Below are 10,458 nucleotides of genomic sequence, written 5' to 3'. Positions count from 1 at the left end.
GGGAGTTGCTTTCATTTATTTTGTCACTGCAATACCCAGCCCAGAGTTCAGAGTTCAGAGTTAAGCCAGAGAGTTTAATTTAGGAATCAGCGTATCGCTTATGTGCTGTGCTGAAAGTAAAAAAAAAAAAGGAAATATTCTAAGGGGAAGCTGGAGATCCCTGCCGCCCCAGGAAGCCCACCGTCCCAGGGGCAAGTGAGCTTTTCAGGGGAGTGGAGGGCGTGGTGCAGTGGTGAACGAACAGATCAGAACCAGCAGTCAGCCAACAACTGAAGAAAACACCAGGCATGCAACCCAGACCCTCAGGGCAGGGTGAGATTGGAGAGGAGGGGCTGCAGTTGCTGGTCACCTAACAGACAGCAGGAGGGTGAGGCTCGACAATGCAACCAACTCTCCTCCTTCCCACCCGGCCTGCTCCGCATGGACGGGAGACCACCACCACCCCAGAAGGCATGGCCTGGGACTTCTTCTTCCACTGGAGCTGAGTTCCGGCCCATTCTGGCTCCTTTCCTGCATTGCTCCCAAGATGGGGGAATCCGGTTCAATCTGTGATAGAGCATAGCCAGAGAGAGTGACAAGGTGTCGTGATCGAGTTTTGAGTTTTGCAGTATTTTTCTGGCTTTTATAATTTGTTCGTGCTTCTAGGCACTGAAATAGTGCAAATTAATTCATGGCTAATCCAAAACTATCCCGCAAAGGAGCAACCTGGAAAAAGTGAAGGCACTACCCTATTACCACAAAATACAGGGGTCAGGGAGAAGGCGGTGAAATGAGGGAATTTGGAGACGCTCTGGCACTACTTTTTGTCTTGTGTAAGCTACAAAATGCTTTGGGACGATAGTCTGAAAAGGGCTAAAATTATGTTCCAACCAAAACCCTGCTACAGTGGTGTCCGTCGATGATGGGCTGCTTAAGGTTATCAGATAATTCACCTATATGGACAGTGGGCTTTTGCAAAATGCTGCTATTAATGATGGCATCCTAAGATGCATTGACATGGCCAGGACAGCATTTGAAAAGCTCTGGTACGGTGCTCTGCACACAGTAAGTGCTCAATAAATATGATTAAATGAATGAAAAGCTGGAAAATTGGCTCTAGAAAGAAAGGAGAGTAAGCCTACTGGGTTGTTGTTGTCTTCACAACATGGTCATATGGCTGTGCAGCACGGACACCATACCGACTGCGTATATCAGTATGGTGACCGCGCCGCACAGTCATAAATCAACTAGATCGGTTCCATCTGCTCTGTCTGAGGCAGAGAGCAAGCTTTTATCCTGAGCACTGAGGTCCTGAAATATTGTGGGATCACAGCCAAGGAGACGACGGTGATGACGGTCATCGAATGCAAAACGATGACAAAAGGATGATCTTTTACGGAGTGCTCAGAATAGGAGCAGCCTCCGGAGGTGGCCGGAGGTAAAGGAAGAGCGGCAGTACTGAAACCACTCTCGGGACGTGCTCCAGTCGTACCAGTCAGAGAAGCAGTGTGGCTCAGTGGAAAGAGCCCGGGCTTGGGAGTCAGAGGTCATGGGTTCGAATGCCGACCCTGCCACTTGTCAGCTGTATAACTGTGGGCAAGTCACTTCACTTCTCTGTGCCTCAGTTACTTCATCTGTAAAATGGGGATTAAATGTGAGCCTCACATGGGACAACCCGATTACCCTGTATCTACCCCAGCGCTTAGAACAGTGCTCTGCACATAGTAAGTGCTTAACAAATACAAATACCAACATTATTATACCTCCGCTTGGGACTTCACGGCCAGAGATGGGGGCCCCTTGGCGTCAGATCTGTCACCGGGCTGATTCGAGTCTTTGAGGAAAATGCTTCGCTGAGGCGTAGGAGGGATATGCTAGGGAAAAGGCAGTATCAAGGTCTGCGGAACACACAGCACTAAGCGTTGCGGTCACACAGGTCGGAGCTGTGAGTGCCCCTCATGCCTCAGCCTTCACTCACTTTACAACACATTGGGAGTGGGGGGACTGAGACTCGCCCATCATTTTGCATTATCCATGCCTGCTCAGTCCCTCTGGTTCTACAGGCGATTGCAAATTAACAGGAGCACCATCCCCTTGATGGCAGTCCTATGAGAATTTATTACTTCTAAAGTGCCCGGAGATCTTCAGGTGGCAGACTTTAGAAGGCTGTGATGCTCCACCGGCATCGAGGACCAATTTCCAGGTACTCAGCTCGACGTCTCTAAAGAGACGTACACGAGTCTGTACACGTGTGAGTTGGGAGGTTCTAAGGAAATGGGATCTGAGCAAGGGACGCACGACGCAACTTGGGAAACTTTGGTCCCGCTCAGAATGGGAACACGTGTTCAACTTCTGCCATGGTGGCAATCGAGCAAGCCATTTGGAGGATGGCATTAGGCTCATTTCTAAGCACCAGTTAGAATCTGACCCTTGAGATTCATCCATGTGAATTGTACATGCGGTTTTACTGTAACACATTCAAATTGTGATCTAAAGACCAAAAGGAGGAGAATGGCCAAGAGAAGAATTTGGAATGAAATAGAAATACAGAAAACATTTATTGTCTTCTTCTTGCCAGGTTGAATTTATGGAGAGGTGAATCTTCTGCTTCTTGAACATATTTGATATTTCCATGAATATTTCTACCTAAGTCATGCTCTTTTCTCCTCATTTTTCTCCAAAGTATTGATGACAGGGCTAGACAAAGTTGTAATACTAAATAATGCAATATTATGGAAATGAAAACAAAATCCAGCCTTTATAATGGTCCATCCTGGAGCCAAAACCTTTAAGACTGGCCTTATTTAATGTGGTGTATTAATGTAGAAGTATTCTGGGAATGGTTCAGGTCAAAATTCAGGGCAGCCTGGGACTTTTTGGGGAGAAGGCCCCACAAGGAAGTTCTGAAGAAAAATATTCCCAACGTAATCCCCTCTTATCAATAGTCACTTAGAGGAGCAGTCTGAATGAGTAGACAACTTGTGAAAATATGGATGATGCTAATCCCTTTAGGGTGTAAAGAAATATTTTTTTATGGCATTTGTCAAGCGCTTACTATGCGGCAGGTACTGTACTAAGTGCTGGGATGGATACAGGCGAATCAGATTGGACATAGTCCATGTCTAATATGGGGCTCACAATCTTAATCCATATTTTACAGACAAGGTAACTGAGTCACAGAGAAGTTAACTGACTTGGCCAAGGTCAAACAGCAGACAAGAGCCAGGATTATTCATTCATTCATTCAATCAGTATCTAGTGAGTGCTTACTGAATGCAGAGCACTGTACTAAATGCTTGGAAGGTCCAATTCAGCAATAGAGACAATCCCTGCCCACAACAGGATTAGAGCCCAGGACCTTCTGATTGGATCTGGTGTGTAGGCCTTCATGATCAGGACTGAATTTATCCACTTTACCTCATAAATGGATGAGGCCAAATAACCAGAAGGATGGCAAGCTCTTTACCCACTTCCTCAACTTAAGAAAATAACTGAGCTAACCAAGGCATCAGAAGAGAGTTCTTGACCCATCATTACAATTCCCAGTCTGGCCACAGATTGGTGCTAGCAGGGACGGGCAAAGTTTCAGCTTCCTGGCTTGTATACTCCATGCCTGATCCGAACCCCATCTCTAGATTATCATCTGAGCCACTTGCAGGGATAACCATGGGATAAACCATTCGAGGCCAGCCCAAACATGGACCATATCTGGCAGCAGGGGAGGCTGCTTTTCTGACATGAGGCAGATTGGCCTCGTGACATAAACTTGAGGCTAGCCAATTCCAGGGGAGGATGGGGACAAGAAGAGGTCAGAGACAGCAACTCATAGCTGGAGAGATCAGAGAGGTCAGGAGAAGTAAGAAGAAAAAGGTAAAATAAAGGAGACATGGGACCAATCTCTCTCACACTTGTCTTTCTGCTTCAAAATTGCAGAGGTACTGGAGACAGGGGCCAAAGATAGACACAAGAAAAATGGATGTTGCTAAATTTTTAAGGTTACCCAGACTAAGTTAAAGGCCATTACCTGACTAGGGTTAGTCTGTGGTGAAATCAATCAATCATTCAATAAATCATATTTATTGAGCTCTTACTCTGTGCAGAGCATTACACTAAGCACTTGGGAGAATTCAATAATAGAAAGTTGGTAGAAATGTTCCCTGCCCACAATAAACTTAAGCCAGGATTTTGTTTTAAAGTTTCTATTGCCTGATTCTGTTGCTCGGAAGAAAGCGGTAGTAAACCCCTTCTAATTTTTCCCAAGAAAACTCTATAGCTGTACATACCCCAACGACTAGAAGGGCAAAAGTAGGACATTCTGGAGAAAATGTGTCCGCAGAGTCTTTAGCCGGAGTAGCTGGGGAGCATTAGACGGAGTTATATGGGATGGGATTGCCAAGGTGAAGCAATCTGAGTGTTTTCCTTTTCTCCAGATCAGTTTGTTGTGGGCGGGGGACGTGTCTGCTAATTGTGTCATGTCATTTCCCAAGCGCTCAGTACAGGGTTATGCATGTGGTTAGCCCTCAATAAATACCACTGATTGATTGATCCATTCCGATCGGGAGAAGTTGCCTTGCAGAAGTTTCCAGTCTGGCATAGGGCAAGTAACACAGCCCTGAGAATTTTGGGCCAAAGTCCTCTCTGCCGGCAATGTCCTCCTTGGTCCTGTGGAGAGGGGGAATGGGGAGTGGGCTCCGCCTTGGACCCCACTGTGCAGTGGCTGTGAGATGTTGTCTGCATAAACCCCGGGGTCAAGCCCGGGGCAAAGTCTCCTCTCCAGTGACAGAGAATTCCACAACCTGCATATGTCAGGGGTTTGTAATCCTGCCTAATTTCCCCAGAAACATCCCCTCTTTATCAAAGAAAGATGTCCATATTTGGCCTGTCCAAGGTGTCTTGATCCTTTTGAGAAGTGAATATTTCAACCCGTCATTTTCCTCCAGGAACCTAACCCCTTTGGTGAGTTACTCGGTTACTTGGTGAGGTCTTGCAGTTAGTATATCAGTGTTGGTTACAGAGTGCTACAAAGGATCAGGGATTTTAAGGGGAATGAAGACTTCGGGGGGGGGTGCAGAATCAGGCTTCAAAGAGCAAATAGGTCAGAAAGTCACCATTTGTTTTTGGGGGGTGGAAACTCTCGGGCCCAGTCAGAGTCCTGGGATGAGCAAATCTGGGAGTGCAACTCAGAAAACCTTGGGACACTCACACCCTATTCCCCTCCGGGGTGCACACCTAGGTGTACCAGTTGATCCATCCTGGATGTACATGGAAGACAACACACCATGTATACAGAGTGAGCCTGCTACTGCATCCATTACTTAGACTAAAATCCCACTGAATCAAGTGAAGTGTCGTAGAGTTCTATGCTGAGAAGCAGCATGGCTCAGTGGCAAGAGCCCGGGCTTGGGAGTCAGAGGTCATGGGTTCTAATCCGGGCTCCGCCACTTGTCAGCTGTGTGACTTGGGGCAAGTCACTTCACTTGCCTTTGTCTCAGTTACCTCATCTGTAAAATGGGGATTAAGACTATGAGCGCCACCTGGGACAATCTGATCACCTTGTATCCCCCTCAGTGCTTAGAACAGTGTTTTGCACATAATAATAAAGTTGGTATTTGTTAAGCGCTTACTATGTGCCGAGCACTGTTCTAAGCGCTGGGGTAGATTCGAGGTCATCAGGTTGTCCCATGTGAGGCTCACAGTATTAATCCCCATTTTACAGATGAGGTAACTGAGGCACCGAGAAGTTAAGTGACTTTCCCCAAGTCACACAGCTGACAGATGGTGGAGCCGGGATTCAAACCCATGACCTCTGACTCTTAAGCACATGTTCTTTCCACTGAGCCATGCTGCTTCTCTTAGTAAGTGCTAAACAAATACCATTATTATTGTTATTATTATAGAGTTAAAAGAGACCTCAAAATCATTCTTTCCAGTTCCTTGAATGCAAGCAGGCGAATGATGCCTCTTCTCTCAACAGGCAGAGAAAAATGGAATAACTTTCTATAATAATAGGAGGAGCAGCGTGACTTAGTGGATAGAACATGCGTCTGGGAGTCAGAAGGACCTGACTTCTAATCCCACCTCTGCCTCTTGTCTGCTGTGTGACCTTGGACTAGTCGCTTCACTTCTCTGTTATCTCCTCTATAAAATGGAGATTAAGACAGTGAGCCCCTTGTGGGACAGAGAGCGTGTGCAACAAGATAAGCTTGTATCTACCCCAGAGTTAAATATGGTACCTGCACGTGATAAGCACCTAACAAATGCCTAAAAAACAGCACCCAACATGAACAAAAAAATAGTGAACTAAGGAATGGCTTAGAAGCTTATGAAGTTTAATAGGAATCTAATAATAATATTAATAACGTCGGTATTTGTTAAGCGCTTACTATGTGCAGAGCACTGTTCTAAGCAGTCCTAAGGGCTCCTGCTTGTACCCGAATTATGCATTAGGGTCATTTCACTGCTGTTCTTATGTACTTGTACTGCTAATAGAAAAAAACCCGACACTAAAATGTTAGATAAAATGGGGGAAAACATGGACAAGGATTCAGGCATGGACAAGGAGTCAGGATGCAGAGTATACACCTGGGTGACCACTCATTGACTGAAAGCTTCTGGAGGGTCATATGAGGCAGCATAGCATGGTGGGTAGAGCATGGGCCTGGGAATCAGAAAGTCATGGGTTCTAATCCCAGCTCTGCCACTTGTCTGTTGCGTGACCTTGGGCAGGTCACTTCATTCTTCTGTGCCTCAGTCACCTCATATGTAAAATGGCGATTGACACTGTGAGCCCCACATGGGACAGGGACTGTGTCCAATCCCATTTGCTTGTATCCACCCCAGTGCTTCGAACAGTGCCTGGCACACAGTAAGTCTTTAACAAACCAACACTACTGTATTATACTTTCCCAAGCATCTAATACGGTGCTCTGCACAGTATTAGCATACAATGAAATACCATCGATTGACTGCTTGATGGATTTTAGCAAATGAATTGCACGTAAATCAGGAAGATCCCTTGACCATTTTTCTCTGTTTGGATGACTGCACGTAGGTGACTTTTTTCTTCTGCCCAGGATCGCTCTTATGCATTAGCTGAGATACCCTTTATTCTTTTAGCTCTTAAAGTGTCAGACAGAGAATTGTGTCTCCCAGGAACCGTTAGGCCACGTGAGATTTGCTCAGAAGTGCCCCATGATGCTACTCATATTCTGGCTCAGGATGGCGGTAAAAACAGGGCGGTCATCATCACGTTTCATTTCATAAGGAGAAGTTTCGAGAGCGAGGTACTCAGAGCACCATTCCATCAGTAACTGAAGAGCTAATATTCTAAAAAAATCTTTTAAAAAAGAAACTCCATTCTTACATTTTTTGAATGAGTAAGGGATTAAAATTAAATGTGGATCCAAAATATCCAAGGACATCTGATACATTATTGAGAACATTCTTCACGTGGCCATCTGCTTCGAGCAGTTGCAAGCTACACCACAGTGCTTTGCAAAGACAGAACCAGCCCTGTGGGTGTTGGTTGCAGTGTGGCTACAGGTTTATAGCTTCGCCCTTTCTGAAAAGAGAAAAAAAGATAACGAGCTCCCGGTAAGGAAGGTGGTTCAATACACAAAGCAGACAAAGTTTGAGAGTTTGGCATGCACAATAACACAGGTTTGTTTTCAAACACGTGAATATACAGGATGTAAAAGATTCTTGGAAAGCAGAACTTTTGAAACAGTCCAACAGTGATTTTCAATGCCAAGTTATATTTTGAATTTACTGTGAAATAAAGAAGGGACAAAAAATATTGCACTCCTCTTCACATTCCACAGAGAAACAAAATAAAAGTGTCTCTATCTCTTTTTTAAGCTTTTGTAGTCATATTTTCTCCCCTCCTCTGTTAAAAGCAAGGCCACGGTTAAAATACTGTTTTCAGTACCCTGATTCCACAAGGATGAGATAAAAAGAGCCAAAAAGAATTATGTCTTGTCTTATGCCATCGAGCCGTCTCCGACCCATAGTGACTCCACGGACACATCTCTCTCCAGAACACCCCACCTCCATCAGCAATCGCTCCGGTAGTGTAGCCACAGAATTTGACAGAAATAGAAATTTTAAAAAATTCTACATAAGCAAAGCCTTCATATCTATAACTGCAAGAGCCTAAAATGTGTAAATATGAAAGAAAACCATTGTTTGAGCTAGTTCAAAAGGAAAATAGAGAATTAGAATGGCTATAATGATTAACGTGCCTGGTGGTGAAAAAGCCCACACGACATTTAGAACAGTCCTTTCCAACCAGCATGACTAGTCATTCAGTCTGCCTCGGGACACAATTCAAGCGCAATAGGCAAATTACTTTAGACTTTGTTTTGGTAAGGGTGGATGAAGGTGATCTCTTCAGTTGTGCTTTCATGAAATAGTGCCCCAGCAGTCCAGAGGTTCAAGATAGGTGGGTGTCAAATATCATCGGTGGAGTATTCTCAAATAAGACAGGTTGAAAAGCAACCACTGCTCTAATTTGCTCTAGGACTGTCCCTTCTAAGGTGCAATACAGGGCCAACTTCAGATGGTAAGAGCGGTAAGCAGTTGCCTCAGGGAGCCGCGAAGAGGCGGGGATGATGTTTGAGAACTTTTGAAGGTGACGGTCGCCTGGCCCTGCTCAAAGATGGTGTCGCTGGTGCCCTTACCCAAGATGACGGTGGGAAGGAAGGAGGTCATCCACTAGTGGGGCGCCAGGGACTCGGACCTGAGTTTCTGGGGTGCTCAGTTGAGGGCCGGCTGTGAGGTCATCGGCAAAATGTTATCTATGGCATAGTTCTGTGATGATGTGTGCACTCAAAACATGACACGATGGAGTCGGGTGGAACATATGGCCTACCTTAGGGTGACAGATTGTCTGAAACCTGTGCAGGTGCCATGATACCCCAATCACACCAACTCCTCTCACAGTGAATCTATCAACAGAGGCTAGGGCTATATTATATAGACAGTAATAACTGGGAAATGGCAGCAGTAGAAAGAACACATTCTGGGAATTAAACAGGGAGCCTTCTCCAGTTTGTGCGATGCCGATTCTGAATTTTAGAGACTGCTACCCGAGCATGAAAAAATAGTCAAATCCTGCCATTGGGGAGCACTGTGAACAACGACGTTTGCAACCAGGGTATAAAGTACTTTTTCATTCTCTTGTGTCTATGCCAGATAATGCATCCTGCAACTCTTTGCCTTTAAAATCAATTATGTCCTTGCTCACCTTGCCCAACAGGAAAAATGAACCGCCAAACAATGGACCCTCCCCTTAGACTGCCCCATTCCCATTTCAACCCTGAAAACCTTCAGCCAGAGGTCATTAAGGAATCTTAACTGTCAAGGGAGATGATGAGGAGAAGACTTAGCTGATCTATAGCCTGCAGGAAAACACTTTGATTCTAATTTAGATATGTCACCTACTCTGGCTCACTGCTTAGTAATAATAATGTTAATAATGTTGGTATTTGTTAAGTGCTTACTAGGTGCCAAGCACTGTTCTAAGCGCTGGGGGAGATACAGGGTACTCAGGTTGTCCCACGTGGGGCTCACACACTTTTAATCCCCATTTTACAGATGAGAGAACTGAGGCACAGAGAAGTTAAGTGACTTGCCCACAGTCACACAGCTGACAAGTGGCAGAGCTGGGAGTCGAACTCATGACCTCTGACTCCGAAGCCCACGCTCTTTCCACTGAGCCACGCTGCTTCTCCATAGTATAAAGTGAGGTGGAGCTATAGGAAATACTTGGTTAACTCAGAACTTCTGTCTCTAGCAAATTAAGGCAAAAATTATTATTATTTTTTGATATGAGAATTTCCCAAGTAACTGGGTACATCTAAGATTACAGCACACTGGTATCAATGCTCCTTGGGGTTGAAAAACACCCCAATTTCCATATTTAACATCCATATCTTTGGATTAAAAGTAATGAGGTCATCAGTGCTCTTTGGGAGCTGGGTAAGTGCTCAGTATAGTGCTCTGCACACAGTAAGCACTCAGTAAAGATGATTGAGTGAATTAATGATGAATATGGCTGAAAAAGACTGTGTGACCAGCAGTTCTTCCCCAACCCACTTGAGGGTGAATCTGATTCTTCTGGGATGGCAACTGTGTTTAATTCCCACCTGTGCATTTTCTCCCAGCACTGACTAAATACCGTAGCAGCCGTTTTAGGAAAGTCTCTCAAACTGTAGCTCTCTCTTTTGGAATCCTTCAAAAGCAGTATTTATTATTGTCAAGAGGAGAGGTGGGTGTGAAGTTGGGGGTATCTCATTTACCTAGGAATTTGGATTACCTGTGGAGTTGGCCTTGGCCCAATTGAACATCTGCTTTCAATTACCACCCCCAACCACCTACACTCACACACACACACTTTGCATAAGGCCAATCACTAGAAGCCCACCCCTCAACCCCACACACTATAGATTTCTTCAGTTAGGGTTTTGGTTCCTACATAGA

This window comes from Ornithorhynchus anatinus, chromosome 8 (assembly GCF_004115215.2).
Source record: "Ornithorhynchus anatinus isolate Pmale09 chromosome 8, mOrnAna1.pri.v4, whole genome shotgun sequence".
NCBI lineage: Eukaryota > Metazoa > Chordata > Mammalia > Monotremata > Ornithorhynchidae > Ornithorhynchus > Ornithorhynchus anatinus.
Note: the sequence above shows the minus strand (reverse complement) of the source record.